We start from the raw sequence: 24,269 nt of genomic DNA, 5'->3' as shown, positions 1-24,269 counted from the left end.
ACATACCACCCTTAAGGTACAAACAAGGCAGAAAAGAAGACTACAAGGAGCGAATACACCTGCCAAAATGAGAATAGCCACAACATTTCGGCAAATAGCCTTTACCTACCTTGATCCCCGTAGTTTCCATCCACCTTCAACCACAAAGGGTTTACCCTATAGCCAGCTATTACGTGTGAGACGGATTGTGAGTACAGATACCAAGTTTGATGAGAGAGCAGGAGAAATGTTGACCCACTTTAAGAGCAGGGGTTATGAGACTGGTGTCCTTTTGGAGGCCAAACAGAGGGCTAAGGAAAAACCTAGATCCACTCTATTGACGAAGACACAGAATAAAAAGACTGATAGATTGCCTTTTGTTTCCACATATTCCACCAAATCAGGGCAGGTGAAGAATATAATAAACCATCATTGGCATTTGTTACAGATGGACCATAGGTTACGACCTTGGGTGGCTGATCCTCCAATGATGACGTACAAAAGAGCGACAAACTTGCGGGACCAGCTGGTACATGCCCTGAGTGAACCTCCTAAAAAACAAGGTACTTGGCTGAGTGGGACTAAGGGGATGTTTAAATGTGGGAGGTGTGTCAACTGCAACTTTGTAGTTCGTACTGACAAATTCTATCATCCAATGAGTGGCAAAAGCTATGAAATGAGGGACTACATCAATTGTCAGTCAGATCATGTCATCTACATGGTGAAATGTCCATGTGGAAAGATCTATGTGGGGGAGACAACTAGATCCCTAACCGTGAGAATTGGGGAACATCGGAGCGATGTGAGACTGGGTAAAAATTCGTCCCCGATAGCTAGACATTTCATGCAGGCACAACATCAAGTGAATCAGTTGCGATTCATGGGAATAGAGCAGGTCAAGAGACCAACTCGAGGTGGCAATAGAGAATTACTTCTCAAACAGAGGGAATTGAAATGGATATATAAATTGAATTGCCTCTCCCCTAATGGCCTAAATGAGGACAGGGAGCTGTCCCTATTTTTCTGATTTCGTTACGAGAGTGATTAATTGTCTATGACCTCAGCCTGTGTATAAAATGGGTTTTATTTTGTATTCTGGTGTTTGTGTAGTATTTTGTGTATATCTGTGGTTTTAATTGTAACGAATACCGTTATTCTTTCAGATTTAATAGGACATTGGTGACGGATTTGAATCTGTGCTATTTACCCCTACCTATGAGTGACATGAGCATTTTTTATGATTATCTTCACGTTAACTTTATTATGGATGTGATGAGGATATACCACGTTGGTGATCGATTTGCACTGGACACTATATTCGTACTGGATCAGTACCGGATGAATTGTAATATATATATTTTTCTGTATGCAATATTTTTTTTTAATAACCTCTTTTTTTTTTTAATAACCTCTATTTATGGTACTATGCACTTGCACTTTATGGTATATAACTTTACTACATATATTTATTAACACTTATTTTTATATTTATTCTGTAATTTTATTGGTATAATATGGTCAATTGATTGTCACGATATATAATCTATGAATGACACATATATAATAATGCCTAAACACTGTCTATGTTAATTATTGTAATATCACTTTAAATGGACTATGTTACTTTAATGGGGTTGACACATTTGTGTTACAACACTAGACCCAATGTCTAATATTTTATCTGTTGCGAAAACGCTGGGGTTGCTAGGATACGGCGTGACTGCCAAGGTAGTTCTCACTGCGCATATTTTAAAAGCACCCATACGCTTCATAGTCTATTCTCGCGCTATTGTTTACCCGAGGCAACGATCGGTTAGGGAGCCGCGTCACCACGCCGAACGTATCGAGGCGGAAGTGTCGTAGGCGCATGTGACGTCACAGACACGAACGTTCGGGTAGCGCACGAAAATAGAAGTGGACGCATTATTAAAGAGGGTATTTATTCCATTGCTAATCCCCTTACACATCAGAATCCCCTTGACAAAGGCTATTTGCCGAAACGTTGGGGCTATTCTCATTTTGGCAGGTGTATTCGCTCCTTGTAGTCTTCTTTTCTGCCTTGTTTGTACCTTAAGGGTGGTATGTATATTAGCATCATGTGAAATGTTTTTTGTTTTTGTTAACATTATGCTTTTTGTTTGCTTGTTCTTTTTAACTAGTAAAACATATTTCAATCTTACCACCTGAGTCTAAAGATTTGTGTGTGAGTGTGCAGACCTGATTTCCTGTATATATGCACAAGCACCCATACTAAAAACATTAGTACAAACTAAAATAAAAACAATAGTTGCAGCACAATATATTTTTTTACTCCTCGCCCCAACAATTTCTGCTTCTGATCCTGGGGCCCAGGTACCCTCCTTCTTTGACATTGTTTCAATAAGCCCTAAATATAGTACAAAAAAACAGAATGACAAATACAGAGCAAAAAAGCTTTTATATAACCATTTTATTTTTATGGCACAATATCCAGCCTTTATTATTGTTTATGTACAATCAAACCCACTGCCAGATATTGAAAAAACAACGAATTCAGTGAAATTATATGTAATAACACAAGCAATCAGTAAAAATGCTGAAATCTATAATCTGTGAAACCTCAGTTTTACAATATGACCTACTTTCCAATGGCTTTGATTCACATGAATGACCAGGGCTTCAAAAAACCCATTCTGCAGGGTATGTTCGTTAAAAGACCTTTTCCCTTTATGGATTTCAGCTTCGTGGGATAAAAACACATTTCATTTTAATAGCCCTTGGCAAAGAAATTTTGCAATAAATTTAACACTCCTGACACAAAAGGGGACACAGCTTTATAGGGGGTCAGAACCAGAAGGTCTACGAAACAGAATGACTGAAAACTGGTCTCATATGTTCACTGTTACCTATCGCACAATTATTTGTAATCGCTACAATAATAAGTTATGAGGTCATCAATTGGGAAGGATGCTTTCTAATTAATACAAGGGCATGTGATGTTACCATAAATGATCCAGTTGTATGAAACAATGGTCCATGTGTCATTAGTTTTATTCATCATCATCACAACAAAGTGATAAAACCAAAATCTCATTGTTGCCGACAAAGGAAAACTATATTCTCAAAATGAATACTTCAGCAACAGATTATATCAAATTAAATGGCATATTAAAGAATCTCACTAAACTGGTATATATCTCTAAGTAATTATTGCCCTTTTACATCTCTTGCCTTGAACCACATTTTTCACGATGATCTCTGTGTTGCCTCAGAGATCACCTGACCAGAAATACAGAAACGACAACTGTAACAGGAAGAAGTGTGGAAGCATTCAACAGAACTCTGGTTTACCAGTGCAGGGCAACACTACATAATATTTTCATTACTTTAAAACACTTTAAATTTTTTTGGTGTTACTGTTCTTTTAATTGGCTCATGTGACCTAACATGTATTGTTTGTTTGTGTGCACCATGAATTCTAGGATCCCAGGGGGCGGCCCTTATTTACGATTACCCAATGGCACATACTACTAAAAAAGCATATTATTATGAAAATGGTTTATTTACATGAAGCAGGGGTTTACATATGAGCTGTTTTAATATATTTTAGGGATGCACCGAATCCAGGATTCGGTTCGAGATTCAGCCGAATCCTTCTGGCTGGCCGAACCAAATCCAAATTTGCATATGCAAATTAGGGACGGAAGTAAAATCACGTGATTTTTTTTCACAAAACAACAAAGTAAAAAATGTTTTCCCCTTCCTACCCTTAATTTGCATATGCAAATTGGGATTGGGATTCGATTCGGTATTAGGCCAAATCTTTCGCGAAGGATTCAGGGGTTCGCCAAATCCAAAATAGTGGATTCAGTGCATCCCTATTACATTTTATTTTTAGTTTTCCTTTAAACCCACATAGGTTGAAACAATGCCTTCTATAAATTATGCTGATTTGTCATTTAGCATATGATTATAATACAAATAACAAGATAAAGAACATTCATTTTCTACTGGTGTCTGTACATTTTGTTAATATAATGGTTTTATATGTCCTTTGTTGTTGCTTGCAGACATAAGGATCATTTTATTCCCCCCCAGGGTAGCTACAATCTGAATCAACTTTGCCAAACTTAAGGTCAAGTTTGTTTGGAGACAATTGCTATAGGTTGATGCACTTTGGCGAACTTTGAGCTTTTGCCGAAAATATCAAGACATCATGTTTCGTTATGATAAATCCAAGATTTTGAATACAAAGGGAATTAAAGGAGAAGGAAAGGCTTGGTGCCATTGGGGGTGCCAAATGTTAGGCACCCCAAGTGAATGTATTGGCTTACCTGAAACCCTGGGCCAGTGCTCCTATCAGCAGAAAACTGCATCGGCCCAGGGTTACACCAGTGAGCACCACGGAGCGACCCACTTCCTTCTTCCTCTTTCATCAGGCGGCTGCGCATGCACAGTAAAACGAAAAGTAGAACTTTAAATAAAAAATTGGCTATTAGGTTCAACTGCGCATGCGTTTGCCCCAGGAAATTTGAACAAAAAGAAGATGGAAGAAGACCACTCCGTGGTGCTCGCTGGAATAACCCCGGGCTGGTGCAATTTTCTGCTGATAGGAGCACTGGCCCGGGATTTCAGGTAAGTCAATACAATCACTTGGAGGTGCCTAACATTTGGCACCCCCAATTGCACCAAGCCTTTCCTTCTCCTTTAAGCTATGGTATGAAACACATGCATGTGCCTCATATATGTTTGTTTGCACCAGAGAATAACTGCTGAAGGGGCACAGCAGCCAAAGAGCCATCGCAAAACGAGAGGGAAGAGGCCCCAAAAGTCCCCCATAAGCTTTTCTTGTATGTTTAAGGGGAAGCTCTATATGTATGATCATCTCTATCACATGAGATGCACAGCCCCAATTTCTCTGAATTATTATTAGACTACTGTATATCTATAAGAATGTATCCTGCACCTAAAACAATCAAACCACTAAATTGCAATTTATTGAAAATTTGAGATACGAAGAACAAAAATATAATGTGTGTATATATATATATATATATATATATATATATATATATATATATATATATATATATATATATATATATATATATATATATATATATATATATATATATATAATGTATATAATACATATTAATGTAAATATAAATTAAATAAATATATATATATATATATATATATATATATATATATATTATATATATATATATATATATATATATATATACACACACACACATATACACACACACACACACCAGTGCCCACAGCATAATAACAGTTAAGTGTAAGGGGACCTCCTTCTCTGAACCTGCAATTAGCAATTCAATTACAGCAAGCCTCTCTTAACCCACAATTAGTGATACAATTACAGCAGATCCAATTCATTTCTAACCTTTGCAAAGCAATCAAATCAATCAATTGCTTGGCTTTATGACCTATTCATAGAACATAGTGGGACTTCACCAATCATTTTGTTGCTTATCTTCTGAAAAAAAAAAGCACTGAACAAGGAGGCAGAGCAGAACCTTACCACTGATTAAATTTAGCCACAGAGCAAATCCTATTTTTGCAATACCCCAAGGCAAAAGAAATGCCAACATGGAGATCAGAAGTGACAAAGGAGATATGTCAAGCTCCTGCTGATGCTTAACTGCTTCATTACTGAAACCCAGACATCGAATCATATAAAGGGCTTTGAAATTTGGGTTTTACCCTACCTCTGTAGTTAAGGGCATAGGGTTTGACTGAAATGCAACAGGAAATCTTTATTGCAAAGGACAGCAAGAAAACTGCCAGATTCTGCCTCACACTTTATATACCTTGTGAGCCCTTGGAAAGTGTGTGTGTGGTGTGTGTGGTGTGTGTGGTGTGTGTGTGGTGTGTGTGTGGTGTGTGTGTGGTGTGTGTGGTGTGTGTGGTGTGTGGGTGGTGTGGGTGGTGTGGGTGGTGTGGGTGGTGTGGGTGGTGTGGGTGGTGTGGTGTGTGTGTGTGTGTGTGTGTGTGTGTGTGTGTGTGTGTGTGTGTGTGTGTGTGTGTGTGTGTGTGTGTGTGTGTGTGTGTGTGTGTGTGTGTGTGTGTGTGTGTGTGTGTGTGTGTGTGTGTGTGTGTGTGTGTGTGTCCCATACCTGTATATGTTACAAACACCACAGATTTTTTTTTTTTTCCCGCTATAAGGATACTTCAACACTGCACCAAACGCTATCTACCGATTTGGATCTTGTCTTTGCATATATACTGATGTAATAGTTTAACAAATGATTCAACAGAATTTAAATTGCTTAAAAATAACCAATTTAAAATGAATGCTAATTATCAGATGGATACTTTGGGAACTGTTCCAAATGATTATTTTAGATCTTAAGAAAAACAGTTGGAGAAATTAAAAACTTTGCAGATAAGCTGTTGCTCAAAGCAAAATCCGTCAAGCTACTCTGGAGCAGATTTCCATGACAGCTCCCACAGTTCCTTTCAGGAAGCAAAGAACAGCAACACGCAATTAATAAAGTGCTAGAAATGTCATATAATTATTATCTTTTATTTATATAGAACCAACACATTCAGATTGCACATCATTCACATCAGCCCCTGTAGCAATGGAGCTTACAATCAAAGCTCCCTGTGTTCACAAAATTTTATTTATCTGTATGTTTTGGATTAAATTATAGTTCAAGTTTTATTGTGGGATTTAAATTGTTACAGGTTTTCTTTATTTTAAAATAACTAGATATCTAATTCCATGGTTCACAGTATAAGTTCTGTCTCAAACTAATGTGCTGGATGGTAAAGAACAAATAATTGCAATGGGCCGTTATGAAGACAGAACAGAAATGCCCATGTTTTGAGGCAGCAAGCCCTCCAATGAGATGGTAGCCATTGATTTGGGAATAGATTAGCAACACATCCTCAACAGAATGTTAACTCAATAAGAATAACTATATTATTTACATTTTGATATGATTGATCAGTAATGACAAATATTCCCTATGTGTGTCCTAAGTGTAAGAGCAAGCAGCATCCAAGGGCCATCCCATTTCACACAATCTGGCCAATCAATCAAATAGGGAATATCCTGTGTGTCACCACCTTAGAAGAACATCGTCTCAACTCCTTCAAGCATGTCCTTACCATACACAAATGCTTGAGAGAAGCCGCACAGGACATGAGTAATGTCCCAGTCCCTTGTCAGCCAGCACACTCTGGAGCAGGTATATAATGAACTATCCTATGCCCCAATGGAACAGTGGCAAAAATGAACGTTACCTTGCAGTCATTTAAAAGCAGAAAGCTGGCACAGTAAAGAAAAAATGGCTTCAAGAACTGCCATGCAATCTCAATTCAGCGTCTCTTTATGAAAGCTTAGTGATTTACAGCATTAGTTCATTGCACTTCAGATAGAAAGAGAAGAAGCCCAAGATATGTGTTTAATCATAAAACTATAACAGAATAGGCGTCCCACACATGGGAGATAAATTTTATGAAGCATGAAAATCTATACAAAATATTCTCATTTTCACAATTCATAACTGGTCAGTATAATATACTTCGTTGCTTAAACAGCTGACATATACATCTGATACACAGTCTACAAATGCTCAGTCTTGGCGCCTTAATTTATGGGAAAACATGTTTTTTTTCAAAACGCATCAGTTAATAGTGCTACTCCAGCAGAATTCTGCACTGAAATTCATTTCTCAAAAGAGCAAACAGATTTTTTTATATTCAATTGAAATCTGACATGGGGCTAGACATTTTGTCAATTTCCCAGCTGCCCCCAGTCATGTGACTTGTGCCTGCACTTTAGGAGAGAAATGCTTTCTGGCAGGCTGCTGTTTTTCCTTCTCAGTGTAACTGAATGTGTCTCAATTGGACATGGGTTTTTACTATTGAGTTCTGTTCTTAGATCTACCAGGCAGCTGTTATCTTGTGTTAGGAGCTGCTATCTGGTTACCTTCCCATTGTTCTTTTGTTTGGCTGCTGGGGGGAAAAGGAAGGGGGGGTGATATCACTCCAACTTGCAGTACAGCAGTAAAGAGTGATTGAAGTTTATCAGAGCACAAGTCACATGACTTGGGGCAGCTGGGAAATTGACAATATGTCTAGCTCCATGTCAGATTTCAAAATTGGATATAAAAAAATCTGTTTGCTCTTTTGAGAAAAGGATTTCAGTGCAGAATTCTGCTGGAGCAGCACTATTAAAATTTTTTTTTCCCATGACAGTATCCCTTTAAATGCATTCACATAAGCACTGAAGAAAACAAAATGAGGAAATCAATATACTGCAAACAGACATGAAACACACTATTTTAACCTAATGGCTCAACACTATTTGCATAGCAGGCTGAGCTTCTAACCATATCCCTTTTAAACATCGAAACCATCACTCACAGAGGTTATCATTTACAGTCTTGCACTTCTTGCACATAAACTTTACTATACGTATGCACAACAAAATTAAGTACGGTATGCTGCAAACTTAGCTCCCAGCATTTCATAACACTGCCTCTGCTTGCTTCACAACAGTTCTTGAGGGAAGTTGAGGTCTCCTTTTACATAAGGTACTGTTAAGCTGTTCAATATCTAACTTTCAAGTGCTTCAGGTAAGAAAATGAAATGTAACAATTACAAGTCCTTCAGGCAGAAGTGCAAGAGCACTTAGGACAATGTTCCCTCTAATTCCTTCTCATCTATGTGCAGTAAAAAAATCTTTTGTGCAGACATTTTAAAGCAATTGTTCAATACAAAAATAAAAACTGGGTATATAGGTAGGTTGTGCAAAATAAAAAATGTTTCTAATATAGTTTTTTTAGCCAAAAATGTAAGCTATAAAGGCTGGAGTCACTGGATATCTAACATTAAAGAACAGAACATTACTTCCTACTTTGCAGCTCTCATGGTTGATTGGTTACCAGGCAGTAACTAATGAGGCTATTATGTTAGACATCCAGTCACTCTAGCCTTAATACATTATATTTCTGGCTAACTAACTATATAAGAAACATTTTTTATTTTGCACAGCCTTTCTATTTACCCAGTTTTTATTTTTCCGCTGAACTGTGCGCAGTTTTACTCTAGCCTGTTCTAAATGCTGCTGCTAGACTCATCTATCTCAACATCAGCTGCTCCCCTATGCATTTCCCTTAACTGGTTCCCAATCTCCTCTAGAATCAAATTCAAACTAGTCACACTTACAGTCAAGGCCCTTGACAATGAAGTAACTCCAATTATTTAATCTCTGATCTCAAAATACACTCCTTCACACAACTTTCGCTCTGCTTCTGACTTTTGCTCTGCTTCTAACCTTCAACTCTCTTCTCCCCCTCATCACTTAAATCCATTCTCATCTACAAGACTTCTCTCTGGCTTTTGCTTTTCTCTGGCTTATTCAATGTACCTTAATAATCAGTCATAGCTGTATCATAAATTACAAATTGTTTTCTGAAATCATTATGTCTCAATTGCACCCTAACTTTTAGTTTGTAAACTCTAGCGATTTGGCCTCACTAATCCTATTGTACTCTGTAAACCCTTATTCACCAAGTCAACTACCGGTAATTGCTGTAAGTTTGAAACCAGATACAACAATACAACAGCTGATAAACAACAATGACATTTCTTTCAGTTGAGCTCTACAAAGCACTACCAACTTTGGTTTCTGGTCAAGAACCTTGTGCTACTCAGATATGGTACAATCCACAAAACTCTTCCTGCGCTACACCCAAACATTTTTACCCAAAGAGTTTTAGCCAAATAGTTTTAGCCAAAGAATACATGAAAAGAGAAGGGAAAGAATGGTCTTTCTGCACAATAAAATCAAGGACAACACTAACATACAAGCAAAAATGAACTAGTACTATAAAAGGACATAGTTACATAGTTACATAGTTACATAGTTAAATTGGGTTGAAAAAAGACAAAGTCCATTAAGTTCAACCCCTCCAAATGAAAACCCAGCATCCATACATACACCCCTCCCTACTTTTAATTAAATTCTATATTCCCATACCTATACTAATTATAGAGCTTAGTATCACAATAGCCTTTGATATTATGTCTGTCCAAAAAATCATCCAAGCCATTCTTAAAGGCATTAACTGAATCAGCCATCACAACATCACCCGGCAGTGCATTCCACAACCTCACTGTCCTGACTGTGAAGAACCCCCTACGTTGCTTTTCTTTTCTTCTAGTCTAAAGGGGTGGCCTCTGGTACGGTGATCCACTTTATGGGTAAAAAGGTCCCCTGCCATTTGTCTATAATGTCCTCTAATGTACTTGTAAAGAGTAATCATGTCCCCTCGCAAGCGCCTTTTTTCCAGAGAAAACAACCCCAACATTGACAGTCTACCCGCATAATTTAAGTCTTCCGTCCCTCTAACCAGTTTAGTTGCACGTCTCTGCACTCTCTCCAGCTCATTTATATCCCTCTTAAGGACTGGAGTCCAAAACTGAACTGCATACTCCAGATGAGGCCTTACCAGGGACCTATAAAGAGGCATAATTATGTTTTCATCCCTTGAGTTAATGCCCTTTTTTATGCAAGACAGAACTTTATTTGCTTTAGTAGCCACAGAATGACACTGCCCAGAATTAGACAACGTGTTATCTACAAAGACCCCTAGTTCCTTCTCATTTAAGGAAACTCCCAACACACTGCCATTTAGTGTATAACTTGCATTTATATTATTTTTGCCAAAGTGCATAACCTTGCATTTATCAACATTGAACCTCATTTTCCAGTTTGCTGCCCAGTTTTCCAGTTTAGACAAATCACTCTGCAAAGTGGCAGCATCCTGCATGGAACCTATAGTTCTGCACAATTTTGTATCATCTGCAAAAATAGAAACAGTACTTTCAATGTACACCTCCAGGTCATTAATAAACTAGTTGAAAAGCAAGGGACCTAGTACAGAGCCCTGCGGTACTCCACTAACAACACTGGTCCAATTAGAAAATGTTCCATTTACCACCACTCTTTGTAGTTTATCTTTTAGCCAGTTCTCTATCCAGGTACAAATACTATGTTCCAGGCGAACATTCCTTAATTTAACCAGTAACCTTTTGTGTGGCACTGTATCAAATGCTTTAGCAAAGTCTAAGTAAATCACATCCACTGCCATCCCAGAATCGAGGTCTCTACTTACATTCTCATAAAAAGAAATTAAGTTAGTCTGGCAAGATCTATTACGCATAAAACCATGCTGGCACAAACTCATAGTATTATGATTTGCTATGAAGTCCAGTATCTTATCCTTTATTAACCCTTCTAAAAGCTTTCCTACCACTGATGTCAGACTAACTGGCCTATAGTTTTGAGGCTGAGAACGGGATCCTTTTTTGAATAGAGGCACCACATTAGCATTTCACCAGTCTCTCGGCACTATGCCAGATCTCAATGAATCCTGAAAAATTAAGTAAAGAGGTTTGGCAATCACAGAGCTAAGCTCGCTAATTACCCTGGGATGAATACCATCTGGCCCTGGACCTTTGTTAATCTTAACATGTTCTAGTCTCTTTTGAATTTCATCATGTGTGAACCATGCATCATTAGTTGTATTACTAGAATTGGGACTGTTAAGAAAGAAACCTTCACTTACTGGTTCCTCATTTGTGTAGACAGATGAATAATATGAGTTCAGAATCTGCGCTTTTATTTTGTTTTCATCAACCAGCTGACCCCCCTCTGATAGTAAGGGTCCCATCCCTTCCTGCTTCATTTTTTTACTATTAACATATTTAAAAAATAATTTGGGATTTTTTTACTGCTTGCTGCAATATCCTTTTCTATAGCAATTTTAGCTTGCCTTATAGCTTCTTTGCATGATTTATTGGCCTCCTTGTACCTTATAAATATTTCGGCTGTACCAGCTAACTTGAAAGCCTTAAAAGCACGTCTTTTCTTACCCACCTCAACACCAACGCTTCTATTGAACCAAAAAGGTTTTGCTTTGCAATGACGTTCCTTGCTTACAAGTGGAATATACTGACAAGTATATTTATTAAGCAGCATTTTAAAGACTTCCCATTTTTGTTCTGTGTTTAACCCTGTGAAAAGCATTTCCCACTTCATATGTTACAGAGATGCCGTTATACTGTCAAAGTTTGCACGTCTGAAATTTAGTGTTTTAGTTACTCCCTTATAGAATTGCTTCTGCAACAGAATCTCGAAGGAGACCATGTTATGATCACTATCCCTAAATGCTCACCCACACAAATGTTAGAGATGAGTTCAGTATTGTTAGTTATTACAAGGTCCAAAAGAGAGTTATAGTTATCATTGCAGTATTAAATAGTATATAATGATATATATTAAAAATACATTTGCACCAAGCATTTGCATAGTATACACGTGGGGTGGAAAAGAGGTCATTAGTACTATTATTATCTTTTATTTTCCATAAACTATACATTAATCCATAACTGAGCAGGATTTAAAATCTACGGTGTTACAGGGTTGGGTTGCTATCATAATCTATAAGGGCTGCAATTTCCTGGAGATATGTGAAGAAATACATCAAGATCTATTAGAGATTCATTCCTCAAAATTCAGAACCAGATTCACTAATGATTTTTCTATTTACTTATTGAAATATTTATTCAAAATAATGTGATCCAAAAGGAATTGTTCTGAAACATTCTAATTCAGATTGATCAAGTATAAAAAAGTGGCCTAAGCTCAATTTTAAAGAACTGGAAAAAACATTATATAAAATGGTCAGTTGCCGATAACTTGACCTGCAGTTACATTCCATAATGTTTTACCTATGTTTGGCTACTTGCATACATATCTAACCTACTACGGTATGTAATTAAAGGCATTAGCAAAAAAATATAGGAAGTGCTAAAATGTGCAAACGATGTTTTCATGTTTTTTGTGTAAATTTAGAGACATCATCCACCAGTGGAAACAAAAATCTTAAAGGGGACTTGTGACACCTAAGAAATAAATCCAAATTTTTTTTTTTTTTTACAGGGTTTGTCAAGCTAAATAAACTTTATTTACACTATATGAATTAATTAAATTTTGTTTCCTTCAGTCTTTGAATTACATAACCATAATTTCTGGTGTTGGCCAGAAATATTATCCCCAACCAAAGGTGCAGGATATTACAGCCCACCGGTTGGGGGTAACAGTAGTTTTTTCTTTAATTGCCCCCCCCCCCACCAGTGTTAGGCACTCACATCGGCAGTTCTCTCTCTGTGCGGGTGGCCAAACAGATTTCAGTGCAGAATTTTGCTGGAACAGCACTATTAACTGATTCATTTTGAAAAAAAAATTTTCCCATCAAAGTATCCCTTTAAGTAGAAGGCAGTTGTGATTTAATGTTTTACCTGCAAAATAGTTGAAATAGTTTTTTTGGGGCAATTTGTTGCCGTTAGTGGGATAAGCATGAGAAACTAATATATTAAGCTACATTGTTGAACTTGGAGACACCCCTTCATCAGGCAGACGATGAACAGTGTGTTTGAAGGAGAACATGTCAAATGAAAATTCAAACAGACATGGTATTTCTTCACCAAGGAATAACTCCGAATTTTCAGTTTATGATACGGCTGTGCAAATATTAAGCCCTCGTTGTAAGAGGTGTACACAGTTTTAAGCTGCTGCTTGTGACACATGTAGATAGGAATATATTTAGAGCTGGGCGGAGATGTTACTGAACCATGAAATACATTTAGCATGTGACAATCTGTACTGAGAGTACAAGAAACAAGGAATTACTATAACAAATAAAACTGATTTTAACACAAATCTGAACATATCTGAAATTTTTTACTAAGAAAAACATGGTGTTGAAAGAATGAATGGCTAACTTTAAGAAACAAATTGAGAGCAAGAAGACTGGATGTGGTTTGAAATATTTTACTGAAGAACTAAGTTAAAGGACCAGTAACATCATTTTTTTTTATTAAACAAATAAAAATTACAGCCTGCTTATAATACCCCTGACCTAATAGATATTCCATATTCACCCTCCTTTTACCTGAAAAGTCCCCAGTAAAAACTCCCCTCCATGGTCTGACCTGACTTTAGAAAAACGGCGATTTGGCGACCAATCTTCACTCATTGCAGTACGTGCGCGTCCCAGGCACTGCTCCTCCCAGGACTTCCGGCAGGAACCCGGAAGTCAGAAGAGCTTCAGAGCATAGCAGCCGGCAACCAGCACAGACGTCTCCCTTTTCTGCCCGTGTATTTTTTTTTTCTTTTACTTTGTTTTACGAGTTGGACGCTAGAGTGACAGCAGCGATGGTGAGAGGAGCTCGCTAAGGAAAGGAGACGGCAGTGAGAGAGGAACATGGAAGGGGGAGGAAAGTTGAAGGCTGGGTAAGGGGAACGGCAGTGAGAGGCACACAGAAGGGGGAGAAGGCGGCATAGACATGGGACGCTAAGAAAAGGAGCCGGCAGTAAGAGGAACATGGAGAGGGGGAGGAAAGTTGAAAGTGTGAGAAAGAGTTAACAGAGTGAGATGAACACAGAGGGGAGGGAGAAGGCTGTATGAGGGAACGGCAGTGAGAGGAAGGGGGGGGGGAGAATGCTGCATTGAAAGTGGACGCTCAGGAAAAGAAAAGGCTGGGTGAGGGAATGTCAGTGAGAGTAACACGGAGGGGTAAGGCTTCATGAAAGTAGGCAACGGCTGTGTGACAGGGACACGGGGAAAGCTGCATGGACACGCTGAGGGAACATTAGTGAGAGAGGAAGTGACGTCATGAAGACCAGGAAGAGGCACACAGCTGCGCGCACGTAGAGGAGAAGAAGAAAGATGAAGCTAGAAGATGGCGGAGACCCTTTGGACGCCGTGGGACAGCTTCGGTTTGATTTTTTCCGGATGTGTTACTGAAACAGCAGGAAAGAGTAGCATATTGGGGGTAAGTAATGTATATTAATTATTTTTTTTTGTGAATAAAAAATGATGTTACTGGTCCTTTAATAATCACAGAGCCAGTGTTTTAGGAATGGGCACAGAAGTTTCATAGCCTTCCATGTAGGATTTTATAATGATCCGGTCCAGGAGAACCTGGTTAACTGCATAATCAAATAAGGCCATTATAAGGAAAACGTTGAGCAGCGCTGATCTAGACGACCACAGCTAAAGTACTTCCATGTAGGAAGAACCAAGGTTCTTGTTAATTGAAGGCCTCAGTATACAGCAGCAATGTGCAATCAAAATATTCCTCTCAAAACACAACTATACAAAGTAGCAATCATACATGTAAAAAAAAAAAAAAAAAAAATTAATTTGAAAGCCAAACATGCCCTTTATCCTTCAAACCTTAATGAAGAGTATAGCATAAAAAAAGAGTTTACAAATAGCTGCACAACTTTCATTAAAAAATTAATGCAGAAATGCCAGTATCATGAAAAATATGTGCTTTGCCAGGGTTACATGTCCAGTTGACATTGTGGGGGCTATTTATTAAAGTTAGAATGCTAAAAACTTGAAAAATGTGAGGTTTTTTTTTGTTTTTTTTACCATAAAATCCGAATCTTTAGAGGAAAACAAGACCTCAATTATTATACCCCAAGGATGCAAAAAGTCAGAATCCGAAATTCCGCCGTCTCAGACCTGACGAGTTGTATATAAGTCAATGGGAGAGGTCCCTATCCTATTTGGAAGTTTCTATGGTCTATGCTGGAATTAGCAGCAAAAATTGGAAAAATTCATACTTTTGCAGGTAAGAGCCAGGAAAAAAAAAAAAAAAAAAAAAAAAAATCGCACAATTTGGGTTTTTGCTCAATTTTAACCATTTTTTCCCTGATCCAATTGAATCAAGCTTTTTTAATAATAAATAAGGTCAAATTGTGGATTATAGTTTGGTCGCACTTTTTTGAAATAAAATATCAGAAAAATTTGGATTTTGATAAATAACCCCGTGTATATTAATTATCAATGTCTTCATCTTAATGGTGTCGGCATAAGAAAAAAAAAAAAGTTCGGCATAACTGGGCAGTGAAAATGACTGAAGTGAATCCTGTGCAAATGAACAAGTCACAAATCTGGCAAAATTAGATATTTGTATACTCATTTTCCTATCCAGTGCTCTTGCTCCAGTCTGCAGGATCTATTGATCAATGCTAATTTTGGGTATGTCTATTATTAACATGTTTAGCCAGGAGATAAAAGGGATAGTCTATCCAATATCATAGCACAAAATACGTTTTTCAGAAGCTAACAATGTTACAACCATATAATAAACAAAGGTTTAAAATTAAATTGATCCTTTTGTTTCACATCTTCAATGAAATGTAAGCACATGTAGGAAATGAAATCAGCAGTACAGGATGTGTAGCATAAACACTAGGTAATAAAAAATAACTTTAACCCTTCTGGGTCACACAGATGAAAGAAACAGATTACAGTAAGGAAGGAGGAAGCGTTTATGTACTGACAGATATTTTGTACACAGGCAACTATAAAATCAGCTATGGAATTTAATTTGTTGTGCTGAAGAGAAATTTGGTTTCAACTTGCCAAATCCAGAAATGGGATTCATGGGAGATTCCAGCAAATAAAGACTTGTCTTCATCAATCACGTAGAGAGTTCACCTTTCTAAAATCACACTGTTACTACTTAGAAGTTAATGATGATTATCTTAAGAAAAGTCAGTTAAAAAGAGGTAACCATAATGGATCTAATGGTTTATTGAGAGCCAGGACGCTGGCAGCACTGAGTGGTGTCACTCCATTTGGCAGAATGATATTTGACTGCTCAGAGCACATTTAGATAAATTCTGATGAATCTGCTTCGGTAAATGTTATTTGTTTAAAACTTAGGAAAATATTAATTTTCAATTTCATATTGCTGACATAAAGATTAAAAACAAAAACATAATTTTTCCATGTGCTTTACGTTAATATTAACAGCAAAATGGTTTATTTACTCTATGGGGTCCATTAACTAACAATTGATTTTGTATTTTTTTCCAAAAATGTGTGGTTTTCCTGTATTTCTAAAAAGCTCTAAAAATGTGATATTTATTATATGTGTATAAACACAAAAGCCTTTAATTCCAAACTTAGCCAAGTAAAAGTTGTTGAGGTGCTGTAGAAGTCAATGGGAGGTGCGCTGATCCTATTGGACCATTTTTAAATCAATCAGAATTTTAGAAGTTTTCGGATTTGTTTTTGATATGAATTATCCTATAAAAAAAAACTAAAATTTTTAGAGGTTTTTGAGGTATTCGGATGCTTTTTCGGATTGTTCAGTCCTTTTTTTCACTTGTACTTTTCTTAATCATAAATTTTAATCAATTAAATGAAGGCCGTGGTTTTAAAGTTTGTGAGTTTAGTCGTGGTTTCAAAACCTCTACTTCTGACCTCTAATTAAATAAGCCTCCACAGGTAATGGTAGATGGGACATTTTATGACCCATGTTAAATCTGCACTGCCGTGGGCAGCAAGCGTCCCTAGTTTCCGCCATAGCACCAGTGGGAAGACATACTGTATGCATCGCTTCCTGTTTCAGAAGTAGCCTGAAGTTGACTGGCAAGGAAACTTCTGGCTACTTTGCGTTGCATAGGTCTTTCCATCTGTGTGTTGGGTAGGGTAGGAAGCTAGGGATGTTTGGTCTCCCATGATAGCGTACAGATTTATTGCAGACAACAAAATATCCCTGATTGCCCTAAGAAGTCTCTAGCTGGAAGGTGGGTTACTATTTTTTTCTCCTCTTACAACCAAAAAGCTGGGATTGGGTGTAAAATGAAATTTTAGTTTTTTTTAGTTTTTCTATTAAGCTCATTTAGTGCACGAAACAAACAAAACCAACCACAATTTTTGAAGACTAAAACAACAGATAAAGAGAATGTCTAACATCAGCATTATTGAATTAACCCTGGTGTATATTGCACATTTAAAAGCATAGTCCCTAGCGTAGTTAAGAACAATGGGGTGTTTTAAATGTTTGTGTGTGTGTGTCTAACCCTTGGTTAAATGAACACATTTTAAATCCAAAGCCAGCATAAGGTATTACTATATGAACAATGGTACTGAACTCAAGTATTAAAAAGAACCTACTCATTCTTCCTATTCCATGGAAAAATACATATTCAAAAGAATGAGTAATAGACATAAAAAGGTGATAAAGATTAGTACATGTTTTATGTCAAATGATTAGCTAGATTTCCTGGAAACATGAAGCATGGAAAATGTATGCTGAATATAGAAATCTTTTGTAACCCAAACTCAGTTTGTGCTCATTCTAAATACAAGTCATGGAATGTGCTCTAATGCCATGCTCCTTTGTTAAAGAAGAAGGAAACACCAGAAGCCTCTTGCATTCTCTTGTTATTGCAATCACAAACCCATTCCCATAAACTCCTCTATATTAAGTTTTAATTTACCCTCAGAAAGAGCAGCTTTAAATATCCCCACTGAAATTACATAACAGTTCGGTATTTAGTCAGAAGAAAAGATGCTTTTAAACTAAAGGCAGTGATTTTGTTGGAAGCAATTCTGAAATAAGGAAAACAAAATATTATTGGTTAAATACATGCATTTCTCAGCCACCAGCATTTTTACTCTCATCCTGCATACTGGCAATGGCATTTTTCTGCAGGGAGGTAAAAAAGTTTAGCTCAATGGATCAGATTAAAGTAATTGGGTGAACTACATATATTTATTTTTATTATATATATATATATATATATATATATATATAATATATATATATATATATATATATATATATATATATATATATATATATATATATATATATATATATACACACACACAGTGGTGTGAAAAACTATTTGCCCCCTTCCTGATTTCTTATTCTTTTGCATGTTTGTCACACACTATTAGTCAAAGATAACACAAGTAAACACAAAATGCAGTTTTTAAATGAGGGTTTTTATTATTTAGGGAGAAAAGAAATCCAAACCTGTGTGAAAAAGTAATTGCCCCCTGAAACTAATAACTGGTTGGGCCACCCTTAGCAGCAATAACTGCAATCAAGCGTTTGCGATAACTTGCAACGAGTCTTTTACAGCGCTCTGGAGGAATTTTGGCCCTCTCATCTTTGCAGAATTGTTGTAATTCAGCTTTATTTGAGGGTTTTCTAGCATGAACCGCCTTTTTAAGGTCATGCCACAACATCTCAATAGGATTCAGGTCAGGACTTTGACTAGGCCACTCCAAAGTCTTCATTTTGTTTTTCTTCAGCCATTCAGAGGTGGATTTGCTGGTGTGTTTTGGGTCATTGTCCTGCTGCAGCACCCAAGATCGCTTCAGCTTGAGTTGACGAACAGATGGCCGGACATTCTCCTTCAGGATTTTTTGGTAGACAGTAGAATTCATGGTTCCATCTATCACAGCAAGTCTTCCAGGTCCTGAAGCAGCAAAACAACCCCAGACCATCACACTACCACCACCATATTTTACTGTTGGTATGATGTTCTTTTTCTGAAATGCTGTGTTACTTTTACGCCAGATGTAACGGGACGCGCACCTTCCAAAAAGTTCAACTTTTGTCTCGTCGGTCCACAAGGTATTTTCCCAAATCATTGGCAATCATTGAGATGTTTTTTAGCAAAATTGAGACGAGCCTTAATGTTCTTTTTGCTTAAAAGTGGTTTGCGCCTTGGAAATCTGCCATGCAGGCCGTTTTTGCCCAGTCTCTTTCTTATGGTGGAGTCGTGAACACTGACCTTAATTGAGGCAAGTGAGGCCTGCAGTTCTTTAGATGTTGTCCTGGGGTCTTTTGTGGCCTCTCGGATGAGTTGTCTCTGCGCTCTTGGGGTAATTTTGGTCGGCCGGCCACTCCTGGGAAGGTTCACCACTGTTCCATGTTTTTGCCATTTGTGGATAATGGCTCTCACTGTGGTTCGCTGGAGTCCCAAAGCTTTAGAAATGGCTTTATAACCTTTGAAATTGAACTCAGGTGTGATAAACCACAGTTAAGTTATTTTTTAACAAGGGGGGCAATCACTTTTTCACACAGGCCCATGTAGATTTGGAGGTTTTTTCTCCCTTAATAACGTAAACCTTCATTTAAAAACTGCATTTTGTGTTCAATTATGTTATCTTTGACTAAAAGTTAACGGTTTTTGATGAGCAGAAACATGTATATGTATATATATATGTATATATATATATATATATATATATATATATATATAATATATATATAATATATATATATATATATATATATAAATATATATATATATATATATATATATATATATATATATATATATATATATATATATATATATATATATATATATATATATATATATATATATATATATATATGAATTGAGTTCTTAACAAATGAGATGAAAGTTGAGTGTAGGACTGGCCATATCGGGGATGACTTTGACGTAGTTGGCCAGCTTTTATTTATATTTTTATATTTATATTGACGACGGTTCAGAGAGAACCGAAACGCGTTGATGTGGGAGAGTTTGTAATACTCCAATAAAAGATACTTTTTTATCACTACACCTGTGAGTGCTCCTAACTGCATTTATCTATTTCCCTCTGAGGAGCACCCGGGATTTGATCCAGTGAGGGTGAGTGCCGGTGAATCATATGACTATATATATACCGTATATACTCGTGTATAAGCCGACCCGTGTATAAGCCGAGGTACCTAATTTACCTAAGAAAACTGGAAAAATGTATTGACTCGTGTATAAGCCTAGGGGCCCCATGTCAGATTTCAAAATGTGAATGTGACCCGGCCGCAACAATTGGGGGACACTGGGCAGGTACCTGTTAAAGGGTCCTCTGTCTACCCCTATTTCATGTTTGCTTCCCTCTGCCACTTCCCCCCCCTGCCCTCCCCATCTGTCGCTCTCCCCACCCCGGCCCTCACGTCTGCTGCTCTTCCCTCTGTCACAGTAAAACGTGACCCGGCCCCAGCAGGACTGTCTGTGACTGACTGTGTCGCCGCCCGGAGCAGGTCCAGGAGCTCCGGGCGGCGCGTCCTTCCCTGCCGGCGTTCGCTCCCAAAATGGCGGCGCCCATGGCCGCCACGTGGGTAGCGGCCGGCGCAGACATTCCTGCTGGGGCCGCGGAAGGAGGTATGACCCGCGTATAAGCCGAGCTTGAGTTTTTCAGCACATTTTGGGTGCTGAAAAACTCAGCTTATACGCGAGTATATACGGTATATATATATATATATATATATATATATATATATATATATATATATATATATATATATATATATATATATATATATATATATATATATAAAACAAGGGAAAGTTGTGCTCACCACTAATTTTTAAAAATGTCTCTGTCTTAAATATATTGATAATGGGTTGAGGACCTCTTGTATTTGTCTATATGTATGTACATATGTACACACACATATGTGTGCTGATCCAGATGTGAAATATTGTACTGTGCAAATGCGATTTAGTAAACCTGCCAGGACATTAAATAAAGCTTTACTGTTGTCCCAGTGAAGACAGTGGGTGACCACTTAAGATCAAGATACAGTACTTTAATTTATGGAGCATTTGTACAAAGACTTACAAAAGCTTAATAAATGCAGGAAAATAAGCACCAAAATATGGCTGTGCAACTTGTGATTTACTTGTAAGAAGTCCACCTGACATTAGCTGGGATTGGCAGGATAGAAAGGTTGTCAAAGCTAGTGACAGGGAGATTTCATTCAAGTAAATGGCAAACTATAGGCTTTGTACTGGTGCTTTTCTGCTGCTGGTAAACATGGCCTGGACACTGCCCATACTGTCAAATAATGCTGCAAATCCTGTTTTTCGAACACAACTGCATCCAAATTACAACAGACTGGAAACTTACACTTACAGTATGAATCTTAGCAGAACTTTGTCTTAACAAGTCGGTACTTTTGGAGGCACATTTATCAAGGGTTGAATTTCGAATTCATGTGAGTTTTTTTTTAACTCATATGAATTTGATTTGATGAAAACTCAAATTGAATTTGAGCAAACTCGATTTGAGTTTTTTCTCTGAAAAAACTTGAATGTCAGGAAGGGTACAAACAACTCCAAATTGATCCCTGGACCTCTCCCATTGACTTATACCGCAATTCGGCAGGTTTTAGGTGGTGAATAGTCAAATTTTAATTTTTAAAGGGCCAGAGTATGATAAATCTCGAAAATCGAATTCAAGTTTGGATTTCATTTTGACCATAAAAAAAAAAATCAAAATTAAAATTTGAATTTTCAATTTACTCGTAATAAATTTGCCCCTAAGTGTCAATTTCAGGTCATCTGTGCATAAATAAAAATGGCCCAAAGGTACATTCTTGATCTAACAGCATTAAAAATTTTCCTTCATCCAAAAGCTAATACACGTTTCCGGCACAGCCCAAAAGTCTATAATTTATTTGTAACATAATCAAGTTAAGGTGGCCATACACGGAGAGATCCACTCGTTTGGCGATGTCGCCAAATGAGTGGATCTCTCCCCAATATGCCCACCTTGAGGTGGGCAATATCGGGCTGATCCGATCGTGGGCCCTAGGGCCCAACGATCGCATCCCAACGATGGGTAACGGGCGGTCGGATCGCAGGACCACATAAACGAACAGATGCGGCCGCGATCTGACGGGATCTTTAGTTCCGTCCGATCGACATCTGGCCGACTTTCAGCCAGATATCGATCGGGGAAGCCCATCGGAGGGCCCCATACACTGGGCCAATAAGCTGCCGACTTCGTCTGTCGGCAGCTTTTATCGGCGTGTGTATGGTGACCTTTAGTCTTCAATCTCTCTCTCCCCATTTAGGCTTTGTGTCAGAGTTGGTTATATTAAAACACAGTTAGCGCTTTTTCTAGGTATTCTTCAGCTCAGGTTAAGGAGCAATGTATCAGACCCATTACAATTGGACCTCTGCATGAAGATGCTGAGAGGGGGTTACTGGTCATTTGATAATTTCATAAAAAATATTTTTAATTACATTTAGATAATTACATTTATATAAATCTTCTAAAATCCTCTCTGCTTTGGAGTGAATGGGAGATCAAGATCCAAGCTGTTTAGGCTGTGGACAAACAGGCAGAACGGTTCTACTGTTCTCAGCCTGTGTTTTATTAAAGGCTGAGAGAATCAGATCTGCTCAGTGCCCCTGCTCCATTGATTTGAATGTGATCAGCCTGTGTGCATATGTGCGGATGCAGGCTAATCGGATTCAATGAATGGAGCAGGAGCATGGAGCATATTCACTTCTTTAAGCCTGAAAAATAAGAAAGCTAACAAGAGCCGGAGCCTTCAGCCTGTGAGCCCACAGCCTTAAAACCTTTGCTATCAACTTTGTCCTACAAACCTACAACTACTTATCAGGCTGTTATCTCAAAGGAACAACAACTTCCTGCTTGATCTCAATTATTTCCTTTTTTTCTTTTTTGTTCTGTAACGCTCAAGAAAAATTCAGCCCGTTTGTTTGTCCTTTCAATGTGTATACAGTCTAGAATTGCTGGTATATCACTAGCAGAGGTTACTTTGTTGGTGTTTTTCTACCAGCAGAGAAAACAATGATCTGATGTCAGTCAAAGTGTGGACAGTGCAAAACAGGAAAAGTTTTCCAAGCAGTCACAGTGTATAATTCAATCCTAAAGCTGGCCATAGACATGCAGATTTTACCTTTGTATCCGACGAATGAGCGGACACGATCCACACACAGTTCAAAAATAATACGAACCTTTAATTCATGCCACTATATCTTTGCGACTATAGCCAGCTTAAGGCTATGGGCACACAGGCTGTTGGCTCTGGCTGTTCTCTGTGCCAGTAGTGCAAGGGTTCTGAAAAAAGGGAATTTCTCTAAAATGTTTCTCCCCACTAAACCCATACATCTGTGTTATAATGGTTTACTAATAGTTGTAAGGGGTTTGATAAAAATCATCAAGCAACTTTAAGGGAATTTATATATTTATTGTATAAAGGGCTGTTGAGGTAGTGGCCCACTGGCAAGATCAGCCCCACAGTATTTTTATGGGCCAAAGGATTGTCAAGAAATTCCTTATGTATAACATCATTTTAATCTGCCTTTCAGATAAATTATATATTAAATAATCTACCTGCTGTATAGAAAAACACAGGAGAAAAGCTTGACTTTAAACCCTATACCATTATAGCCAATTCAGGTCGCACTCACTTGTTTGCGTATTTGGTTTACGGGTGCACTTTCCCTCGTGTCCTTCCACACGCGTAAATACTTGTCAGGAATTCAAATGGGCAGCACTCCAGATAAAAACGCCTTTATTATCGTAAGCAGAGCAACAAAGACAGAGCAACGTTTCAAGCCTACATGGCTCTTTGTCAAGCTTTAAAGCCTATACCACTGCAAG

The 24,269-nt window shown here is 37.7% G+C and overlaps 1 protein-coding gene across 19 annotated transcripts in view; it reads right to left on the bottom strand.

Moving 5' to 3' along the window:
* Window positions 1–24,269, bottom strand: part of tnik.S (TRAF2 and NCK interacting kinase S homeolog) — a 185,649-nt gene that overhangs the window by 114,013 nt on the left and 47,367 nt on the right. The window lies entirely within an intron of this gene.

This window comes from Xenopus laevis, chromosome 5S, assembly GCF_017654675.1.
Source record: "Xenopus laevis strain J_2021 chromosome 5S, Xenopus_laevis_v10.1, whole genome shotgun sequence".
In the NCBI taxonomy this organism is placed as follows: domain Eukaryota; kingdom Metazoa; phylum Chordata; class Amphibia; order Anura; family Pipidae; genus Xenopus; species Xenopus laevis.
The sequence above is the reverse complement of the archived record's forward strand: the minus strand, read 5'-3'. Positions and strand labels throughout refer to the sequence as shown.